The sequence below is a fragment of the Oenanthe melanoleuca genome, chromosome 7 (genome assembly GCF_029582105.1).
Source record: "Oenanthe melanoleuca isolate GR-GAL-2019-014 chromosome 7, OMel1.0, whole genome shotgun sequence".
Classification (NCBI taxonomy): Eukaryota; Metazoa; Chordata; class Aves; order Passeriformes; family Muscicapidae; genus Oenanthe; species Oenanthe melanoleuca.
Genome location: NC_079341.1, coordinates 24,820,703 through 24,839,531, shown reverse-complemented (window position 1 = coordinate 24,839,531; position 18,829 = coordinate 24,820,703).

Below are 18,829 nucleotides of genomic sequence, written 5' to 3'. Positions count from 1 at the left end.
AAATCAGTGGAGAGAGGCAGGCACCTTTGGTGCTGACAGTGAAATTTTAGAATACTGAAATTAGCTGTCTAAAGTGCAGAATGTTGATATTATCAAGTTTTTAAATAATTCGTAAAGCATTATTCATAGAAAAGTTTTCCTAAGGTCACCCAAGAAGCCTGTGGTATTGTGAAAAATAAATGCCTGTCTCCCAAGTCCCATGAGTGCACTTTACCATCTGAAAAATTAATTTTCTGATATTTTTCAGGAAGAGTAATAATAATAGTATATTGCACTCAGTGCTTTTTCTTTTTCTCTTAAAAAATTCATCATCATTCAGCTTTCTGGCATTCCCATGCCTTTGAGGGTAAGGCTCACCAGTTTACCCAGGCAGAGGCCTGTTTCTGATCCACTTTCCCACTGCATTGGGTTAGCTCAAAGCAAACAGAAAACTGTTTTCCCTAATGAGAACTAAGGATTGCAATTTTGTATACAAAGAGGTTTGTCCTGTGCTTATGCTGTATTCCAGTATCTCAGAAGAGCCTTTGTTTTATTACTTAGACATATTAATCATGCTGGAAGATACACTATTTAGACAAAATCAGTTTATGTTAGTTACCAAAAATGGTTGCAGTTATTAGAGACACGTTTGTCTAAGGGAAACAAATACCCTTGAAGGCTTTTGGAAATCCATGGCTCCCTTCATATTTGGCAGTGTATGGCTGATCTGAGGCAAAGGACTGCACCTGAGCCAAGGGCTAAATCAAACATTCTTTCATCAGACACAGGAGCTTATTGCACAGATATCTTGGGCACATATAAATCATTAATTCAAAAATATCTGTATAAGGAAGTAGCAGGTGCAGGCACTGTACTCTATTTTCCTGGACTGTGACCTGTGTTTTCAGCATGCTTTCTTCTGCCACATTGTCCTTCTTTTGGCTGAGGTAATTTTCTTCTCAGTAGCTGGTACAGAGCTGTGTTTTGGATTTTGCATCAGAATAACATTGTCAATACACTCACTGATGCTTCAGTTGTTGCACAGCAGTGTTTACACCAAGCCAATGACTTTTTAGTTTCCCTGCTCTGCCAGTAAGCAGGTGCACAAGAAGCTGGGAGGGAGCATTGCCAGGACATCTGACCTGAACTGGCAAAAGGAATATTCCATGCCTTGGGATGTCATGCTGTGTGGAAAAACAGGGGGGAATGGCTGGGAGGGGCCAAGAGCTGCTCAGGGTTGAGCTGGACATAATCAGCAACTGGTGAGCAATTCACTGTGCATCACTTGTTTTTCTTGGGTTTTATTACTATCCCTCTCTCTCTGCTTTCCACTACTACCATTATTATTATTGTTATATTTTATTTTATTTTGGTTATTGAATTATTCTTATCTCAAACCATGTGTTTTAACTACTTTTCCAATTTTCTTCCCCATCCCACTGAGTGGGGGCAGTGATCAGCTGTGCAGTATTTAGTTTCTGGATGGGGTTAAAGAATTATAAAACACAATTATACATCTGGTTTTGGGGTGCTGTTTGAATGGATTTGGCTGATGGGAACTGAGGGATGTTTTCTCACAACCTCATCCTGCAGTACTTGGTAAGATGTCACTTTGTCCAGGCAGTGCTGCAGCCTCCTGGAGAGGGCAGAGAGCCAATTCTTGCAGGGCTCCTTGGTGCTGCTGGCATGGTGGGGTCTGAGCCTCTAAATGCCAGCATGACCAATGTGCTGCTCCTGGTCAGCCCCTGAGGCTGTGTCTGCATCTTCCTTTTCCACACCCAGGTGCAGGAGGGTCCCCCTGCCAACCCTGCCCAGAGCATCTCCCACCTTACTTTGAACTTTCAGGACTGAGAAATTGCCATTTTTCATTCTCTGCAGAGCTGCACTCAAAGCTTGCTGAGCAAGAGCAGGGGATATTCAAATGCACAGATGAAAGGGACAGAGAGGCTGTGATGCACACACTCAGGCTGGTCCCTTGTTTCCTCACACAGGTCAGGATCTGAGACGTTTCCAAGGAAGAAGTTGGACTTTGACAATTTTCTGAGGAGAATCCTAATGCAATTAAAATTATTTTCTAGTCCATGGCAAATACTTGTTTGGATAAAATGGTGAAATTCTGCCTACACACTCCTCTGCTGAATAAATCCCTGGGTTGTCTGCTCCCAACAAGTGACTGATCTTTGGATAATTCAGCTGTGTCAGTGTGCTAAACTGATTCCCTGTTATTCTCATTAGGTTCCTGTGCTCTCCTGCCCACTTCACCAGGGCTGGAATCCAGCTGACAAGGGCTTGGAGAGGCTGAAGGTTCAATCCAGGTCTGATGACAGTCACTAAAAACTCATTTATTTTCCAGGCAGTAGCATTTATTTAATTTCCATTTTAATAGACTATTATTTCAAATACTAATCTACCTCTCAGATACCTTCAGGTTTCTCTCATCCTATGCTCAAAGTATGAAGAAAAATATTTGCTGTCATTTGATCTTGGACTCAAATCAGTGTTTAGCAAAGCAGTTAAGCTTGTACTTAACTTTCTACATCTTCATAATTTCATTCCATATTAACAACTGAATATTGTCCGTGTTTATTTTGCTAATAATTTTTCAGATTTAAGTAATAACACCTTTCTTATCTTCCTGTAACTTACTAATTAGCAAACTCACTAACAGTATGAATAATTTCTGTAGGGATGACTGAACTTTTCTCTTCTCTGTAGTACTGTCTTTCTGAAAACATGTTTTTTGAACAAAACTAATTTTTTAACATAAAAAATGTTTTTTACCTCTATTTAATAAAAAAAACCTATAAAATTTTTATAGTATATTAAATTTTAATTTTGAAAGCATTTTTTGTTGTGTGTGAAATTTTGATATTTTTTGAAAATTCCTTGCTTCTATAATGTTATAAGAAAATTTCCTTATAAAAAATTGATATTTTCTTATAACCTGGTTAAGGCTAGTGATAAATTCCTTTTTTACAACACTACAACCCTTATAATTCTTATCATATATTTTCTTCAGGAGACAGGCAGTGGGAAAAAGAGGGTACAGCTCTCCCTCTAAGACAAGTGAGAACTAAAAGGGAAAATTATTAATTAAGCTGGTCAGGTTGTGTAGAAAAAACAGGAAGAGGATTGAGAACTAAGTTAATTTTTGAGCCTCTTTTTCCACCAGGGAACTTATTAATCTCTCCAATAATAACCTTAAATTTCTCAGTCCTATTTGAATCTGGATTTGTTTCATCAGCTTCTGAATCCAAGTGAACAGTATTAATTGCACCTGGAAAGGTTTCCTTGAGTGATTTTTTTTAATATGGGGGGCAAAAAAAAAAAAAAAAAAAAAGGGCTGCAAGACTCTAACCAAGTTCAAAAAAGAGAAATGAGAAAGTTTGGGTTTTGTTGTTCTTTTTTTGCTCATCTGAGAAAAGACTTCTCAGGTCTGCAGCCTTCTTGAGGCTGACAGAGCAGCTAAGGTTCACTGGGCATCCACGCCTGGAGAGCACTGGGATTTATCCCCAAAAACAGGATCAGCTGCACCCAGCCCAGGGCTGCAGAGGGGGAACAGGAGGTTCTCACACCACCAGTGTGGAGAAACACCAACCTCTGAGGAGCTGGAAGCAATGGAAACAATCTGACCAGCAAGTTTGAGCAGGTGGTGTTGCAGGAAAAAAAATGATAAACCATAAAATTGGCTTTGGTCCTTGAGAGAAAATGCCTAACAATAAAGCACATGATTGTGGACATTCTTCTTTCACATTAGTAAAATGCTACCAAACCTTGCACAGATCCCTAGGTTTCAATATATTAGTCAGCAGGAAAATCATAATCAGCCATTACTGAACTTTTTACAGGAAAGGATGATTTTACCATCATATCACAATGCCCATCATATGGAGCCTTCCAGTTTGAACCTTGCAGGACAGATAAGCTGGTTTTTTAATTGAAAAATAGAAAGGTCGATTTAATCTTTATTTTTATTCCAGTGTAAATCATAAATTAAAAATATGTTCATTATACTGAGCATTCTATTAAGAAATGCTTTTTAAAACTAACCTATTTCTCCCTATCTTTTTGGGTTTGTTTTCACTACCATAATTTCAGCAAAGAAAATAGCAAGCATTTCACTCCCTCAACCAAATATTATTTCTTTGGGAATGAAATCAAATCAAATTAATACACCCTCATAAAATTAGAGCTACCTGCAAACCTGGGTCCAGGTGGAAGAATGAGCAGATGAATAATTTCTGAATTCAATGGAACTGCTCATCTTCAAAAACTGCTTGGAGAGACAGGAGAGAGAGAAGTGGAGCCCCGAGTGCATCAGGGATCCATAAGCTGTGCAGTGTGTTTGCAGTGTGTCTGTTCCTGGCCAGCCATAAGCACAGCTGGGTGCTGGGGAGCTGTGGTGTCACACTCAAAGACACTCAAGGCCTTTAGAGTTGCTGAGATTGTGTGGCAGATGAGCAGGTATATTGAACATCTGGGTCTAAAACAATACACACCTAAATGCCTATCACCACTCCCCAGTTAAACCTAGAATGACAAACCAGATTTCTTTGCTTCCTGTGCAGCTCCTTCATAGACCAGTTCCCTCTTCAGACCTGAGAGGGAAAATGGCCAAAGGTGGAATGTGCTTGGTGCACAAACCTTGCAGTAAAGTATCACACTTTTCTGAAACACTGTCTGAAGATACCCAAGCCATTTGCCTTTCACTGACCCTAATCTTAGAAATTTTCTCTATACATCTTAATTTGAATATAAATTGCAAATTATTCACATCTTTTTTCACAGAAAATGTCTAAAGCAGGTCAACTCTCTGTCTATTTATCACTTCCTTTTCTTGTCTTTTTATTGTAAAGATATTCTTAGCACAACTGAGAATTACCACAAAAACCATCACGATTTAAGTGAGTGTGTAAAACACATTTCATAGAAAGCTATGGCTATCATAAAAATGATTCTCAGTTGTTAAAGTTGATTCTGTCTTTTAATGTTTCCTCATAACCTGGTGCTTTAAAATAGTCTTTCTTTGGAACTTGCAGAAGCTTTGCTTTTCTAAATAAGTCTTCTCTGAATTTTGACCAGCAGCCCTAAATTATTTCTACAGATCAACAACAGCATCACTGTAAGGCCATCATATGTAATATTAGAAATCCTTTAGAATTCTCAGCTAAACCCAAACAAGTGTGAGGAAAAAAGCTCATGAAAAGACTCAGGATAAGCCAACATCCAGCAAACATTTGAAGTCTATAAAGGGTAATCATGAAGATGATCATGAAGATGATCATGTCTACATAAAGAAAAAAAATTCTGAAAAGAAATAAGGCTTGCTCACATTTCATGGAAATGTAGATGCATAAGCCTACTGAGTGTGTTTGCCAAAGATACAATATTGGGATTATAAGGAGGAGTGTGTAGTCTGTGTGCTGGTTTAAGTCCTTTTTCCCAATGTTCTCTTTTTTTGTCATGAACAGCTCTCAGGTCACTGTTAAGACATATTGCTGAGATGGAGAAACTCACAGCCCTTGTGACTCACATGGTGAGAGCACCTAGACCACAAGGATCATGCCAAAGCAAGAGGCTTGCAGGATTTGGTCATCATAAAGAATGGAATATCAGAATGTGCATTTAGAGGTGTAAATTATTATTATCATATCAGTAAGTGATATCTATGCAATCTTTGAAGTGGTACAGATAGCATGGAAGGTGAACTTCCCAGTTGTGTCCATCAGGAATGAGTAAATTTTATTTTCTTGGTTTTCCTTGCAACTGCTTCCCCAATGCATAAACATGATGAAAACAAAATTGGGTCTTAGAGAAGATTTTTTCACAAAACCTGTCTCCTTCCTAGGGCATTTCTCAGGTAGAGAGGACTGTGGTTCAGTAGAAGTTTAGAGTCTCTGAAGGAGAGCATTGGCATGGAGAGTGAAACTGCAAACTGTATCTTCCATTAGGCAGAAAAGTTATGTTTAATTTTTTACTTTCTATTAAAAATTTAAGAGTTTTCATAGAAAGAAACATTTCCTACAAACAGAATTTATTCTTTTGTTTTGAGAAAAGGGATAGACTTGTGCTAGTATTTAGTTCCAGATTTCAGTACTAACCACAGAAACTCCCTTTGAATTTATGATGCTCTGCTTCAGGGGTCCTGCAAAACAGAGCCTGACACATCAATAACCAATGGCACTCCTGAAGACTTCCCTTCCTGTCACTGGCATGTGTGGTATCTTAGTAATTTCCAGGAGAAAAAGGTTGTATGAGCATTTCTGTGCCAGCTGGGTTTATTAGGAATAGTTATCATGGCTTGTACAATTTTCTATATTAATATTATGTTTCCAATGATTTATCTAGCTGTTACTGAAAAGTGCCTAAACAATATAAAACCAAGGTAGTACAAACCAGATATAAAATTAATTAAAACTGTGTTAGGTCAGTGATGCTGGGTAATGAAAGCAATAAAATTCATAGCCATATTCCAGTCCTTGAAGGTGCTTAGCAGATGTGAGGACCTGAGCACTCTTGCTGCTGCCTCTGAAGGGCATGTCTGGTGCAGGAAGACCTCACATGTCTGCTGTGACCTGATATGATTTGTTAGCAAAGGGTGTAGCCTGTGAATCTCCCTGTGGTTATGAATTTGCCTTAGCATTCTCTTAACCTAGTTTTTTTGTCCTGTGATTAAGGAAATTATGTGTAATGCAGAGCTACTGAGCTAAGCTCAGGGAGACCAGAGTCTTTAATAAAGGAGCAGATGATGCTGCAAAACACATGAACTTTGTCAGCTCAGTCTGATGGAAGGTGTTGCTGTGTTAGGAGACACCACAGCACTTGTGAGATTTGGACAGCACTTAAGAGAAGAACAGGTTTTGTCCATTTTAAAAGACTGTGAATGCACAGTGGAATGAGTATGAGTAGCTCTAGGCTATATTCTCTCTCCTTAATTAGATGACATGTACCAAGGATTGTCTGTTGACAAACACATTTAGCAGCAGTGATGACATGAATCATCACCCATTAATTCCTACTGCTCATTGCTGTCTCTGCAATGCCCACTGTGCCATTGTAGGGCAAGTAAGTGATGTGACCAGGAAAAAAACTATTTTCTGTAAGAATACAGGGTTTTATTTTTTTTTTAGGTGGATGAGTCCCAGTAAAGGTTGCCATAGAAATCCTTGTAGAATAACACAGAAGGGAAGGGGCTCATGTGAGGTTAAATGCAGGCAGGAGCAATGTGCAAGGGACATGGTGAATATGTGAGTGTAACCTACTTACAAATGAGTGAACACCATATCCTGTAAATCCAATATTGTTGTTTACAGAGGAATTCACTTCCCAACACAGCTGAATAGTTTAAGGACTGTGTGTCCTTTGAAAAGGTTACCTTGTTACCCTCTCCAGAGCCCCCAGATGTGCATTGATTCTGTTCTAATGTGTGTATGGATGGAAAAAGAGGAAAGCACTTGAAGAGGGACACAGTAAGAACATTATGTCTGTATTAAACTGAAGTTCCATCTTTTCTTTTGTATTCACAGACAGACATGTGACTGAATCACTTAATCTCTGAATATTTTGCACATTTAGGGACATCCTGACCAAAACCTTTCATCTATTCTTTGTATTTAATAGATGCTATTTAACTTTTGTATTGCATTTGCTCCTTGAATCCATGTCCAAATTTCATCTGTGGTTAAATGATATGTTTTAATTCTGTGTGATTTTTCACTAGATGTCTTCTTACTCCTGTTTATGAGAAATAAAGAATAGCTATTTCCCTGCTCAAGACTCTATTCCATTAATGCTTTTATAGCTCTTTATTGCATTTCTCTAACAATCATTTTTACCTAGGATAGTGGATCCTAATTTTGTTTAGTAACTTCCATATGGATACTGCTCTGTCCCTAATCACCACCTTTCTGTACTGAATTGCTTTTAATTCTGTTATATTCTTATTGAGATGGAATGACCAGAGTTCCTCTTAATGTTCTTGCAAGTTAAGGCACTCTATAGCTTTAATAGAGATATAATCATGATGATGTGTCTATTAATTTCTTTATTAATTTCATTATGATCTCTGATTTGATGCAAAGGCCTAAGAAATTATAAGATATTTTCACAGCACTATCCCCTGTGAATTCAAGGTCCATTTTGGAGCTAATTTAGCACTTATCCATTCCTGAGTATGCTTAGGGGTTTTTTTTGACTGAGCTGATTTGCATATATTAATATTTACATTTCTTCTCCTATTTTAGTAGCCAGTCACACAATCCTGTGAGATCCTTCTGCAACACATCTCACAAAGAAATAATTTTTCATTGGAAAACTACATCTCTGCTATTTACTTCCTTTCCAGAATATCCAGGTGTATTTTGATCAGCCCCAACCCCTTGGCAGTCTACTGGGGACTGTCTGCTTATCCCCACACTTTGCTTCTAACCTCTTGAACAGTTACTAATTCACAGTGGGACCTCTTCTTGTATTCCATGGCAGCTTCTTCTCCTGATGAGTTTTGCTGTCCGTGTTAGAAGTTTTGGGAAATTCGCGTATCCCATTGTACCTGCTGGACCAAAGGATCACGTCCTTGTTCAGGACTGGCAGACTGGTAAGTGCTATTGAAGCACTACATCCATCTGTCATTTGGATTCATTCTCATTTTAGCACATTTATTCACATGTCTATAAACTCTGTTCTTTGTGTAATGTCAAGTAATTTGCTCTGTATCCCAGGCTACTTTACTGACATGTAGCTCTTTGCATCCCCATTGCCTTCTTCCTAAAACTGAGATCCCATTTTCTGCCTTTTACTCCTTTGGTAGTATGACTGATTTAAACATTGGCAACATACTACATATTTTACATTTTATTTCCCTTAGAGCTGTTGCATGAGTAGCATCTGGTCCCACACATTTGTTACTATTTATTTTACCACCTCTTTCAAAACCTTTTCAACTAACATTTGAATTTGAAATAGTTGCTCTGACTCATTCACTCTACAGAAAGGTGCAGGTGTGAGATCAGGCCTTAAATATGTTATTTCTTTTTATAACTCTTTTCCACATTAAAAATATATTATAAATCAATCACTTTTCTCAGCATTTACAAGAGATTCTATATTGAGCTTGAGCATTTTTGTCATTTTTTTACAGGGGAAAAGCATTCAATAGAACCATTTTTTCTGAATCCACTTTAATTAATTTAGTTTCCTGCTGGAAACTAAATTAATTTTTTTTGTTTGTTTTGTTTCCTGCTGTTCCCTCAGCCCTTTTCTTGCATTAAGTTTCTTTCAGGTGAAATATCTTCTAAAGTTTGAGAAGTAATACTAGGCAATATCTGAGCTTCTGACTTTTTGGAGTGCCTTTTGTGTGTTTGCTTGAGTACTATCTGTATTTTCAAAGCTGCAGCCTAAAGGTGGCCAAAGTCCCTCCTGAACCATGTTTTTTCCCATTTCAAAAGCTCCCTGTGCTTTTTGGCTGCTAGTAACCCCAAATTAAGTTGGAAACTGGTGATCTCAAGTCAGCCTCACCAACACTAGACACTTTCAAGAATCAGGGCAAGGTCCTTGGATGCACAAAAATGAGAGACATGCATGATGGAAAAACAGCAGTTAAAAATTTAAAGCAGAAGGAAAAAAGGTCAAGGGAGCTTTTAAATACAGGCTGGAGATGGAAAGATGTGAGGATGCTGTAGGATATGTAAGTAGCTCAGTCATACTGTACAAGACTCTTGTTAATCCCAGGTTGGCTGCACAGAACAAATCTTTGGTTTAATAATCTGATTTATCAGGATTCGAGTTATGCCTGACTACATTCTGAGAATCCTTTTATTAGGTACTTAACTGCAGTCATTTCTTCTGAAGAAACCACTGCCAGGTTGATAAATCCATCCAGAGGACCTTTTAGTGAAGAAAACCTCTGTTGGAGCTGAGAATAGCTGCAGCCCTTTCAGAGTAAAGCTTTGCCAGCCTTTGCAGCCCTGGGGACCCCCCTGTGCTCAGCACTGCACGGTGCTGTGCTCAAGGAGCCCCTGCAAGGACACCCAGCCCTCTGCAGAAGCATTGCCTGTGAGTTTGTTTTGTTTCCCTTAACTTTCCAACCAAATGTTCTCCTGCCTCTGTTACAGTTCCCTGTGTTCCTCATTGTGTCCTCTGATCCTGAAGAGGCAGCAGGCTGGCAGAGCCAGTGCCATGAATTTCTGTTGTTTAGCTTTCATTTGTGACCACAGTTGGAGTAAATGATTCATTTCAGCAGCATTTCTTTGCACAATGGTGCTGTGAGCGTGACTGAGGAGAGCAAAATGCAGTCCTCAGCTAGAAATGGAAAATAGTCAGATGCCCCTCATGAATTTTAAACTGCTTTTATTTCTAGCATCAGTAGCAGCCAGAGGAAACCTGGTTATAAAATTGAATAATTCCTACTAGATCTAGGATGAAAAATGAAAAGCCTTCGCTCCTCAGGAGCCCATTTGACAGGGGTAACAGTTTGATATTTCAGGGATCTTGAAAACCTTTCAGGCTTGAAGCTCCTTCTGCAGACACCTTTCACCTGAAAATATTTTCAACATGGGCAGTCGGAAGTGCAGAGCAAAATTAAAGGACAGTGAACCCATGCTGAATGTCTAAGACCTGAATTTGAATGCTATTCCAGATTAAAAATCCTCTTTCCCCCAAAACAATCACATTAATTCCCTCTAAGGTGGTCACTGCACAGGATAATGTGGTAGAAGCTGATTATGTGCTATGAAGAATTTGGAAACCTGATATTTTCTGTTTGTGTTTTATTTTTATGCTACTTGTGTTAATACTAATGTTTTCTTTGGCTTGTTTATTTTGGGTACTGCAGAGTCCTTTCCAAAACTCTTGACAGATGTATCTTTTCTGCAGTGTGAACAAAGTTTATTGCTAGCACAATATTAGCTTTTCTAATCAGAAACCGACATTATTGCCTAATAGTTATTGCTGTGCATTACCAGTCAGATGTTGGAAATAATGGGCCGATAAAGATTCTATTATTTTGAACAGGTTGACAATTTCAGGCTTTTGCTGCACAAGATCAGGAGACCCATAAAGGAACAGAAAAATAATTTGGGTAGGGAAGGTAATCAAAAGCTCATAAACTAGAGAGTTATTATCCAAGTGCCACACTCTTCCTAAGGCTGTTCACAGTGTGTGCTCCAGTCCAGAGACCAGGCACCACCAGATCCAGGCAAACAAAGTGTGTGAGCCTGTCACAATGGCATTCTCAATCTGAGCTGGTAGGTTGTGCTTCTTTGCAGAAGATATTTTGTCTTCCAGCACTGAGGTGGTCGTGAGGTTTTTGCTCAGCTGGAATTGTGGACAGAATGGGCTCATGTTTCCAGCAGCTTTCTGTGGATGGGATTTAAGGACATGTGGTTGTGCATCTTTAGAAACCTGTAGGAGAAATTTTTTCCTCTGCTGGTAGAAGAGGAAAACAGAAGCTCGCTTTAGTCTAAACCCCACCATTTTCTGCTACCAAAAGAAAGCCTCACTCATCTTGAGAATGCATTTTTGGGGTTTGCTGATCTAGAATGGGAATAAGGAACAAAACTGTGATATCCTACCAGGTGCCAGTTTTGATCTTCCATTTTATGTTTGATACAGAGTAAAATTATTCAATTTTATAACCACAATCATATAAACCTAAATAATGAGCAGATAACATTTCAGTGCATGCCTGTCTATCCTTGGAGAAAGGTTAGAAAGCAAAGAGGTGTCAGACAATATAATATTTAATAAACATTCATAGTATTTAAATGCAGTAGCAATGAGGAAAAGAGGACATCTGTTGGTATTCCAAACCAGAACAGAGTGCACAAAAAGGCACCATCCCTTTGGAGCAGAAAATGTTTGCCACCTTTTCAATACTGATGCTTCAATGTACAAAAAAGTCAAAAGGAGTTTGCCACCTGTACATAGGCACTAGTGCTACCTGTACTTGATTTTAACCCCAGTTCAAACTGCATCAATGTCCAGAGCAACTTCCAGTGAAAGAATTACAGATTGACTTTGATTCAGTTTCCTGAGCTTAGTCCTAACTGTCTTAAGGGAGAGGAGAAGTCCTCACTGCTAGATTTACTTGTAACTATTATGGCTTGTATGGTCTGTGCTTTTCTAGGTCTAATTGGGATATCTACTTACATGTGTCTGACACATAATATAAGAATATAGAGATAATATAGAGAATTTACAGAGCATGCTCTTGTCCATGATTTGGCTATTCCTAATTATATCATCTAGGTCAGGAGGAGCAAGAAAGGGAAAGAGTCATTTAAATTAATGGTATTTAACTTTTGAAACCTTACATTAAGAGGCTTGCATTTTACAGTTATTTCATAAATGTAGAATAACATAATGAGAAAGAAACAATGCTCCTTCCAAACTTTTTTGTTTGAAACTATGGTGTTTTTATATTTATGTCTGTAATTAACTATTTCTGTTGACATTTAAAATTTGCCTTGGAGAATGAATATATATTTAATAGAAACATTTATTAAATCTTTATGGGCACATTTACTTTAGCCTTCAAGCATTTTCAAAATCTTGACTAAAAAATTTTTAAATTTTAATGTCTAATTGGATCTGACAATGTAATATTTTCTCTTTTTAAACAAGATGGTAGAATAAATGGAAAAACCACTGAGAAATCTTTTCTGTGACAAAATGTTTCTCATTCTATTTGATTGGCATTCACAGTGGCTTACAGGTGGTGACTTTTATTCATCAGTGACTATCAAGGTACCAGTGTTGTAGGGCATTTTCTGTGAAAATGGCATTGACTCACTTCCTCATCAGAAATATATTCACCCAAATATAATGGACTAGATACAGGGGCAAGACTGAAGTAACTATTGTAGTACTGCTGCAGAGGAGTTGTCTAAACCAAAAATTGTAATCTAAGGCACATCCTAATGAGCTGTCAAGAAATACTGGAAATATCAGAATTCACTACTTCAAAAAAGTTATATTTACTTCCAGAGTTGATAGTATCTGAGGAGCTATCTGGCCTAATGAATAGTATATTAAAAAAGATAAAAAAAGCCCACCAAGTATGGTGGTGAGATTAGCCCTGGTGTGCCTTTCAGCCAGAGAAGGACAATGAAGCTGGTGAAGGGTTTGGAGCACAAGCCTTATGAGAAGCAATTGAGGGAGCTGTGGGGGAAAAACCTGCAATATTTTGCCTTTCACTGTTTTTCACAATCTGAGCAATGTTATTGCAAAAAAAAAAAAAAAAAAAAAAAAGTTTGGTTAGACACATAATGGATTTTTAAAATTATTAATTTTAGAAGCTGAGAAGTGGCCTTGAGGAGCTACATAGTGTTTATTTGTTGGGGGACTGGATACCTGAAGGAAATTACAGAATAATTTCATTATTAAGAATCATTTTTAAAAGGGCATAATTTGCAAATATTACTTTTTGCTAAAGCCTGTATATATTTTTCTCAAATAGTATAATGGTAAAACTAATTGTGCCAGTTATTTGTGTTAAATGAAGAGAAAAATGATAATGAGGATTAGCATTGTGAAATTGCAGTTAGAGCCTTTGTAAAAGCCTCATTCATAAGGAGTGTTTAACAATGCCTTTGTAATGCAGATTTACTTACTTTAAGTTTTACATTTGATGAATTGAATTATTTAGAAGATACTGAAAGCAGCACTAAAAAGCAGCACTGTCCTCACTGACATGGTGTCAACAAGTACAGTCCAGTTATTTTCATGCTGCTCTCTGCTTGTGTAAAATGGACAGAGCAGAATTCTATAGGCTAACATGGATCTGACTTGCATGGATGAATTAAAGAAAGTTGATTGTGTTGCTCTGAATACACATGTGTGTCCAAATTCAAATTCTGTTTGAAATCTGCCTTGTATACCTGTTTCTTCCTTCTTAAGACATTAAATTGTGATATGGTCCACAGAAAGTGCTATGATGTAACATTTCTACACAGATGGAGAAATAACTCTGAAAAACTTCTGGGTTTTCATTATAACAAGCAGTGGGAGAGGCTATAATTTTCCTCTTGCCATAAAGCACAGGCTACTTCACCTTAGGAAGGAGGAATGCTCAAGATTGCAGCTAGAGGAACATGGGCTTTTTGAAACCCTCTTAACTACACAACATCTTTGTGTGGAGGAGATAACTTTCCTTCAGTGAGTGAAATACCTGGTACTTGACAGGTTCTGGTGTTGAGTTTTTAAATCTGCTCTTAAAATAAACTTGCAGAGGACACGCACTCAGACAGCTTCTTACTTCCAGGTTCTTTGCTTAGCAAACAAACAGCTATGCACACTTTTGCTATTTAAACAAGACAGCCTCAAATTTCAAATGCATGTACAACTCCTATTGAAGTCAAGGAGAGCAGGTCATGTCTGAAAACATGGTTTATCTTTTATTTTCCTTTGGCCTTCTGATCGAGACACCAGGAGAAGGAACAACATCTTGTTTGAGAAATTCAGGTTTTCAAAGCATGTCAAAAGGAATAGTGAATAAAGAACAGAGAGATGGGATTGAAAACAGAAGATATGAGAGAAAGAAAAGAAAGATAACAGAAAAAAAAACAACAACCCTGTTACAGAGTTGTTGAGGAGTGGAGAATAAAGGATGCTGCTAACATCTTCCCCTGAGGTACTCTTGTCCCAGAAATACCATGCAGACAGGAATCCTGCTCCATCTAGTCCTGTCTTGGAGCATGGGAACTTTTTAAATAAATATATGCTTGTTTCTATTTCAGCATTGGATTCCTTAAAATTCAGCTCTTTGAACACCTCATTTCTATCAGAAGCAAGAAACTATTATTTTGTAAATGTCTGCTGAAATTATCAAAGATTATCACTGTTCTCAGAAGTGAGGACTTCTAAGAGAACATATAAAAAAACCTGTAACTTTCAATAAAATTGTGAGATTTAATAGAATCAGGCTTCTGGAGACGACCAATGAGAACAGATTGCTAAAATCACCTCAAAGTGGTTTTACAAAGCACTAAATTACTGAAAATTGATCATGATTTTTATCTTCAGATCCCAAAAGTGAGTTTTCAATTCCATTTTTTTTTCTTTGACTGCAACCTTGCCTGTGCAGTTGACTTTCTGCATCTGCTTCCCTTATTTGTATCTGAAAGAATTCATAGCTAAATGGAGACTCCCTTACTGTGAACTTACAGTGGTCTGTGCCATTGACCCCAATCTTAAATTGTGATGTTTAAAACTGAAAGGACATATCTGGATATTGAAAAATATTGGTCATAACCTCTGTTCATTATCAGTGCAATAATAAAAATGGACTGGTGATCGAGATGGAAAATACACAATTTCTGCAACCCTGATGGGAAAATTTTGGGAATTAATTTGAAATACTTTGATAGAAAGATGCACAAAGAAGAGAGTGGAAAAGAATACATCTCCTTCAGTAATCAGCAGAAAATTCCCCAAAAATGCACCCCCAAATCACAGGAAGAGTTGTTCATAGAGATCTGGTCCATGAAGATGTGTCTAGATATTAGCAAACACATTTTGTTGGGATCAGGAGCTGTACAGCCTGTCTTTACTGCCAGACTGAATCTCTTACTCAACCAGCCCTTCTAATTGCAGAGAAATCTCATTCCAGACAAGTTCTACTGAACACAGGAGAAACAGAGGAGCAATAACACAAACAAAAGAGAGGGAAAGGGAAGCTTTTAAAACAAGACAAATTGCATCATCATATTTCTGCTGCAGATAACTCACGAGTACAGAAGCAGATCTCATGTACTAACAACAGAAAACAGACAGGAGCACTGGTGCTGTCCTGCATGACAGGAAAACCTCAGTCTGAGCTTCCTCATGGATGGAGAGCACCAGAAACCAGATGGAGCCAGGGCAGTCCCAGGCTGACACCTGGAGCAAAGGATGGGAGCCTTCACCATGTGCCTCCATCCCATGGCTGGTTCTTGCACAACTTGACCTCTCCAGCTTCTTGCAGCATCGTGGACTTTGTGACTTGACTTCTGCTGTCTTTGAGGGAGATAATTTGAGTTAAAGTAATTTCTTGAGTAAAAGCTGGTAGGATCCAACAGGTCTCACTGTCAAACCAGCCTGAATCAGCAGCTTGATTCTGTTATAGGGGATTTTTCCTCTAATCAAGAGTGATTTATAATATTCTGAGCTCCACAATATATGCTGATTATTAAATTACAGTATTTCTCCACTGTAAGCTACTTTTTTCTTTGTAAAAAAAAAAAAAAAATCAGTCTTGCTTATTAAATTATAATAAAAATAGGTGGTCTTTTCTATATGTGTGAGGATAAAATGATTGCTCTTTCCTTACCAGTTCCTGTTCAGCAGATAAAAAGCTTATATGAGAGGTAAATATGAAATTTACATTCCTTTCCTAGGGGGTACTGTAGATGTTTATGCTGGTGTGGCACCATTTTCACATAATAACAGAAATACTGACAGATGGATCCTTTTTTTCTGTTTTTAAACAGATCATTTATGTCTTATGGAAGAATTAATTTAGGAAAAAAAAGGAGGAATAAATTACTGAGCAAGTGGCTGGGTACATTGGAAAAAAGTTAAAAACTTAGAAAAAAGAAGAATATAAAAATATTTGTGTCCTAATGTCTAACTAACATTTTTCTTTCTTTGGAGGAGTGGTTTGATTCTAGTCTGAAGGTTTGAAGAAATCAGCCTATGAATTGTAAATGAAATGCTAATGACTTGGGGGGTGTGTGTGGGAGTCTTGGCTCAGAATATGCTTAATATTTTCTGTAATGGGTGTGTGTGCCCACACCACAAATATCTCTGTTAAGATTATGTGTCATCTGGGAAAATTAAATTTATGGATTAGTGCATTTTGATTTTCAGGCCAGAGTCACCACTGTGCCTTAGGACCCTGGTGCTCTGTGTTTCACTGGGTCTCATGTAAAATGATTTCACTATTGCTTCCACAACGTAATTTACACTTGCTAATCTGCTACCAATCGACCTTTTAAGACATCAGAAGATAAATAATGGGCTGAGTGAATCCCCAGAGCACCTTCATGAAGGTTCAGCAGAACAGCCCTAATGATCCATACTTTTATAAGCCTTGGTTTTCATAGCATTAGTGCTGATGTCCAGTAAGTGGTGAATGCTAAGATCTCCAAAAATCACCCAGCCCAGGGAAGCCCCTTTTCCCCTGCACCCATATCTTTTGTTTTGTGCTGGTAACTGCACAGAGGGCTGAGCACTTCTGAAATTCTTAGAAAGGGCCATCAAATGGAAAGGAGCTGCCTGACTTCAGGAGCCTGCACAGCTATAAATAGCAGCACAAAACTGATCTATAATTCTAGTCAATGGCATGGCTCATTTCTGAAGTTGTACTTTCCTGGATACTTTCAATGAGAACGACACTTCTAACAGCGATTTAACGTGATAGTAAATTTCCACTTAAATCATAATCTAAGGATTTATTACCCGGGTTTGGGAAGGTAAATCTCTCTCTGAATGAAAAAAGGCCAAGCTCTAAAGGCACCTGGATCAAGCCCAAAACATTACCTATGGGAAGAAAAGTCATCGAGTGACAAAAAGCTCTTTAAACAGTACGGATAATAACACATATATTCTTGTAATGAGGAAGGAGAATAAAATGTTAATTCAGCCAAGATTTAATAGCTTTATTAGCTTTGAGACTTATTAAGGAAATCCTGAGACCCTCTGGTTGGATTTAGGAGGGTCTCTTCTGATCCATATCCTGACTGTGAGTGTGAGTGGTACCAGGAGAATTCACTGCTCTCTCCAGGTCCCTAGTGCCCCATGCTCTGCTCACAAGTATAGATGGAATGGGAGCCACCCAAACAATGGGAAAACCTGTAGACTTTCCCCTGGTTGTAAAAAATGTCTACAAACATTTTCTGTACACCTGAGAAAACCTCCTGGGAGAAACAATATTTAGATATTGTTTACATTTTACTTCCTTTGTCTTTAAATTGTTCTTTAATTTGTCACAATTTCAGCACAGTTTGAGGTGCAGTGGGACAGCAAAGTTAATCAATACACATTCTGCCTTTGGAAATACACACATGGAGCAGTGTACCACTAACAGTTATACTGGTTATAAGGATATTACAGAACTCACAGAGCCATAAAACCCTTCCATAATGAGTGATGAGGGTTTTAAAAGCCGGGCCAAGGCAGCCCTGGCTCTGCACAAACAACCCTACAGACCAAATGGCCCACAGAACCACCATACACTGCCCTGTGCAGAAGGTTGCCTCTGCCCAGGTCAAAAATGTTGGAAGAACAAAGTTGTGGAAGCAATTGCTGTATTTGGAAGACACTTCTGAAAAGATTATTTATTTAAAATAAAAGGAGAAAACTAAATAGTCAGGAGAGGGGATAATCAATGAGAAATGAATGTATATATTAAATTACATGACTGAGGGATTTGAATACAGAAAGAAAGCAGAGAATATACCTAAAGACAGATTTTACAACTGATATTTCTTTTTCTTTTTTCCTCTTTCCCTTTTTGCTTTTTCAATGCCTTTTCCTTTTATTTGCCATTCCCTTATATCTATCCTTTTTTTTTTCTCTTTTTCATTGCCACCTCCACAGAGGCTTCTGAGACCATTTTTAAGGCTAAGAAAATTAACAAAGCCCAAGAGAGACTGTCAGTGACAGAGAAAATGTTATGAAGGAAACTGGTGTGATGGAAGTTATTATGAAAGGTCAAGGAAACAGACCAGAATGCCTGAGTGCCATGAAACTTATGAAGGACAAGACTGTTGGAGGTTATAATATGGTGGAGGAAAATGAGAGAGAAAAGGAGAAGGGGAAGTGAAGATTATGATGGATGGATTTAATATAAATAAGGCACAGTGCATATGACAGG